The 5,842-nt window shown below is 34.0% G+C and overlaps 1 long non-coding RNA gene across 1 annotated transcript; it reads left to right on the plus strand.

Annotated features, from left to right (window-relative positions):
- Positions 1-289: 289 nt before the first annotated feature.
- LOC105550236 lies at positions 290-751 on the plus strand. Its single transcript, XR_001007671.1, has 2 exons — positions 290-412; positions 499-751. It is a non-coding gene; the product is annotated as an uncharacterized LOC105550236 (long non-coding RNA).
- Positions 752-5,842: the final 5,091 nt, after the last annotated feature.

Raw genomic sequence — 5,842 nt, forward strand, 5'->3', positions numbered from 1 at the left:
GAAAGGCGTATTCCATGGGAACTTTTGTTGCCACATTATAGTATTTGTGTTAGAACACTGGGTCCGCCACATAACAGTGATGCAGGCACCACCACCACCATGACAGCAAGAATTACAGTAGGAAATTAACTCTAGCCCTAGGTGGCTCATTGCTTTTTTCTGACAATGATGGGACCTTCTCTCAACACTTCCCCTGACGTCTTCCTGAAGAGAAGTTAGCTAAACCAAAAAACATTCTTCATCATTTTTATTCACTCAGTTGGCCTAATATTTCCCAAAACCACCTCCAGATTTCAACTGCCAAGCTTTCTGCAGGAAAAATGCTTCTCTGGTGTCTGTTGAGAGAATTTGAAGTCATGGTGGAACGCCCAGGATTATGGGCTCTTCTTGAAACTGGACATCATCAAACGGGGCAATTGTTCATTTCTAAGAAGCCTGAAACAGCTCTGTGGTTCTTTGCTTGTGGACAGTTTGCCTTTCCTGTTTTTCTTACTGTAGGCACTAATTAAGAACAATTAACAAAAGCCTAAAAGGGTGTAATGGAGAATTTCTAATGAATCCTGACTTATTATGGCTGAAAGAAGACTTGATGTTGGATTAATGTAGAAACACTGGAATACTATTAAAGGAGCTGGCACTTGATTTGATAGAAAAAAAGAATTATTACACTGTTCTATTCCCTTTTTTCAATTTGTACAACTCCTCAGACAATTGTTTTCTAAGAAAGGATTAAACTCCTATATGAAATGGATTTTGATGTTAAATGATGACACATTCTCTTTCTCAGTCCCACATGTATGTGTATAGATATCATATATACACACACATATTCATATACTTCATGTATATGTATGTGTATATATATACATATATATGCACATTCAAAGTATTTTTCTATACCTCACTTTGTTTTCTTTCAGTAATTTTCACCTTGATTATGATAATATCCATATAAACTTCATTACAAGTTTACTCGTTTATAATTCAGTGAAGTTTTTACTTCGTCCCTAAAATGTATTCATTGTTAAACTTGGCAGGAAATAAAAGCTAATGCAAGTGCTCATGTGTGTACCCGCAGGCACACACACACATACACGCACACACAAATGTCCCACTGCCCACAAAGTAAAATAAAGTACTTTGGAATACCCCTAGCAAAATATGAGAATAGCAAGATAAGGCAAAGTAATAAATATAAAGCAAAACTAACAATTCCCATTTTCTAACTTAAAAATCGAAACTTTCCTGCTAAATTAAAAAGGGTTTAGTATAAATTTGCATGAAGTTGGCATTTCACTTCAAGATAAGTGCCAGTGAACTATATGGTGGGTATGAAGTGTCTCTGTGTTAAAAAGTTAGAAGTGACTTCAACACTCAGTCCACTCACCCCTTTTTTTTCACTACATAAGAAAATAAACACAAAAATGCAATTATGGAAGAACAAAAAGAAAATTAACTTTAGATTTGAATATAGACCTGGGTTGGAATTTTAATTCCAATTAATGTTACTCAACCATGCCTCAGATTCATCAGTAAAAGCAGCAATAACTCCTGTGCAGGGTGGTTAAAACGATGATATGTGAATATTAAATGAGGCGATACATGGGACATTCCTGGTCCAAATGAGCAGTTGTGGAGCTTACTTTCTCCATGTAAACTCTGAGATGGGCACAGATAATAGAGAAAAACTAGAGAAGAAAAGGTCGACCTATCAATTAATGTTTGACCTTACTTTTGTAATTCCAAATTCCAACTCTGTTGGTCCCAGTAATAAGACTAAGTACATTTTTTCCCCATGTATATAGTTCTCTAGCTCTAGTTGCTCCATGCATTTCCAGTTTTCTAACTGGAAAGGAAAGGAGGAAGAAGGAAAGAGGGAGGGAAGGAATTAATATCTCTTTATTTCCTGTGAGTAGTTGCCACTACACTTGAAGAAATGGGAAATCAACAAAAGAATAAAATATAAATATTGCTGATCCAAGCATCTGCAGCCCATTAACAGCCTCTGCCATGGCAATATCTATTCTTTTTCTACTTGAGCTCTCTCACTCCAGCTTTTGTTCTCTCCCACATTCAGTCTGTTTCTCATCCTCTTCTGGATAATTACAGTAAAAACAAAATTATCACCCAGCAAAGGATGTGTCAATATGTGTGCAAAGTTGATCATGGAAAATAAATAAGACATAAAATAAAAATAAAAATAAAAAATACATCCCAAACAGGTCTTTTTATTTAACATAAGGCCAAAGAAGCTATCAGGCGTTGCTGAATACTGTCCACTAACTGTACAAAATATTGACTGCATGCCTCGCAAACACCAAAATATCCGCTGGAATGCCATAGAAATAAATAACTTCTGCTATAAACACATGAAAACATATCAAACTGTTATCTCTTTAAACATATTGTAAATAAAAAAATTACCAGTACTTCTACACAATAAATATTAAGAAACCATTGACATAGTTGAAATGCACTCATATAAATTAACAACTTTAATTACATTAGCCAAACAGACATTGGTTAAAGAACTGCATGTAGTATGCAAAAAAAACAAAACAAAACAAAAAAACAGAGTAAAAATCCAACAAAATAAAAACAAACAAACAAACAACATCAACCACAGAACATAAAAAGTTTTAAAATAAAACGGGCTTCAGATTATCTTGGCTTTCATAATTATATTTTTCTTTTAAAGAAAAATATCAACCCATTGTCAATGCACTGTTTTTCAAAGCATTTAAATAGAGGGTAAAACCCATTGGAAATTAATACAGAAGAAATGATTCACTTTATGCATAAAAAATAAATAATAATATAGCTGAGACATGTGGTTTGCTTCTGCTCTTGAAGATGTGAACAGCTTCTAAGCATTCGTTTTCTCTGACCCATACAACAGCTTCTCAGTGATACAGGGTTTAATTTAAACACATACGATGTCCACCCCCAAGCCTTCTGCCCACATCTACAAGTTTTATTTATTTTGTGGGTTTTCAGGGTGACTAAGTTTTTCTCTACCTTGAAAAGAGAAGTTGCCAAAAGGTGCACAGGAAATCATTTTTTTAAGTGAATATGATAATATAGGTCCATGCTTAATACAACTGAGACATATTTGTTCTCTGTTTTTTAGAGTCACCTCTTAAAAGTCCAATCCCACAATGGTGAAAAAATAAATAAATAAAAAGCATTTGTTCTACCTTTAAGGAGACTGCAGGGATTCTCCTTGAAAATGGAGTATGGAATCAATCTTAAATAAATATGAAATTGGTTGGTCTTCTGGGATAAGAAATTCCCAACTCAGTGTGCTGAAATTCACCTGACTTTTTTGGAAAAATAAAAATAGAAAATGTCAATTTGGTCCATAAAATACATATTACTATTAAAAGATATTTGAAGACAAATCCTTTTCAGAGCTTCTAAGATTGGTGTGGGCAGATTTTTAAGAGCCTAGAGTTTAGCCTTAGAGAAAGAGCGAGGAGATAGTAAGCTAAGATAGAGCCACCCTGGTTTCAAAAAAAAAAACATACTACTAAGAATCCCATATGTTAGAATTTAAAGCCTTTACTTTTGGCCTCATGCTGCTAGGTGAAAGGGTGATTGTTCACAGGGCTTGTATTTTCCAAGATTATTAAAGATGGTAAAATACTATCTTTCAATGTTATCAAAAAATGGTAGCAATTTATACTTCTATTTCAAAGCCATATAAATTTAACAAAATTAAAGTTTGTGGGTGTTTGATAACCCAATCATTCAATATCCAATTAAAATATGGAATAAGTTTCAAATAAAATATGGAATTACATTTCTCTGCTTCTGATAACTGTGGTCACTAATCAACCCCTATGTTATCCCCGATATGTCTAGGACTTAGCTTAAAAAGGTAGCAGATGTATTTGAGATGAATGGGAACTATACATGGGTATCAGCTTTCTTTGCAAATTTCTGCTTTTTCCATATCCTTGACCATCTCTGCTACTGCGCAGTGAACCAGGACTTAATTTCTCACACTGTTTCTGCAGGTACCAGTACCAAAGAAGATGCAGTTCAAAATACTGCCAGTTTTCCATGAAATTTTGTAAAGTTGAACATGGCCATCTACTCTTGCCTTAACACTTCTCTCACCACACCCACCTTCCCACATGCATGATATCCAAGGTCAATAGACCTTGATTAGAATCCACTCTCAAGCTTCTCATGCAGTGCTTATTGTATTTTCTGCATAAGAAAGGGCGGCCTCTAGAACACAGTAAGTGTATTTGCCCTGTAGTGACATTGCCTACATATAGCCAAGTGTTACAGTATACCAACTGAGTATATTTTTCAAGGAGAGCTAAACCATCTTTTGTAATCTTTGGTTTCTCACTGATATCTTCCTTTCCTATAATTAATTTATTTTAATCTACAAATTGACATAGGGCTAAAAGCTTCAATATTTTACAAAATATTAATTAATGTAATTGTTCCCAATTATTAGAAACTTTTTTCCTTTTTTCAAAATATTTGCCAACTTCACACAAGTCTGTAAAAATAAGGCTCTGTATTTTCAAAAGCACATACATGAATAATTTATTAGCTATTCTAGGCAAGCTAAATACTAGAATAAACTAGATAAAAACTTGGCTTTAAGCATGTACTTTGATATTTATAAAATAAAGGTTTTTTTTTTTTTTCCTCTCTGCATCTGAATCGATACAAATTTACACATGAAGAGTTTTGGCTATAAATTAAAAATTTAGAGATTTTTTACTACTGCCCTCATCTCTGCCTCTTCTTAACTGTTCTCTTCCTTACTCTCCCTCTCTTAACACCTTCTCCTAAATTAATTATCTTTTAGTTAGTGGCGACATTATTTTTCCCAGCTGGTACAGGTAATATTTCTCACAACCAAGCCTTAATCATTTTTTAAAAATACACTTAACTCTAATTCTGACCTAAATATTATATTTTTCTGAAAAAGCTTCTGATTTAAGATTGATTCCAGTAGACACTAAGTTGGAAAAACTTCCGCCCAGAGTTTTGATTATCATCCTGTTTTCCCCATAGGGGAAAACTTGTAGAAGTGGGAGGGGGCACAAAAAAGAGGAGGAAATTTGATCCCTGTACAACAAAAGAGGGCCTTGCTGAATATTCACTGGAATTTTCAGGCTTTTTCCCATCCGAATTTTTGAAATGTGCCCACCTAGTTCAGAGTAAAAGCAAAAACTATAGCCTATCCTTCTTAAAAATACTGTGTTTTGCACACAAACATTCATTGCTTTAAGAACATTAAAAAATGACAGCCTGAAGTGCTTAAAATGTGTATGGACATGGTACAATACATGTATATATACATACAGATATGCATATGCACAAGCAATGTATATATACACATACAAGCATGTAGTTCCATGAATTTGATTGAACTTGATATCCAACAGTGTACAACTACTGTACATCCAGTATGAAATGTCCTGTTTCATGGATGTAAAAGGAGTCAAAAACCAAACTTCTCAGGTCTTTTAAGCCTGAACACAATCCACACTACTCAACCTTGAATCCCAACCCCTGACTCATTGATGGTGAATGATACCAACCACAGACAGACTGTTTAAAGGCTCACACAAATGTCTTTGGTGTATGTGTCTATTTTTTAAGGTACAAAATAATAATAATAATTATAATTATAATAATAAAAATAGCTATTTTGTGTGCTGTAGCAGTTCTTTTATAGCTCACATTAAGTGCAGCTCTTAAACCCCACCCCCACCCCCACTCAAAGAAAATACTTGTTAAATAAGGATTAGACAGGTCAAACACCATTGTAGTGCAAATAGTAAACGATTAAAAAAAAACAACAACAACA

Source organism: Mandrillus leucophaeus, unplaced genomic scaffold, assembly GCF_000951045.1.
Source record: "Mandrillus leucophaeus isolate KB7577 unplaced genomic scaffold, Mleu.le_1.0 Scaffold472, whole genome shotgun sequence".
NCBI classification, from domain to species: Eukaryota; Metazoa; Chordata; class Mammalia; order Primates; family Cercopithecidae; genus Mandrillus; species Mandrillus leucophaeus.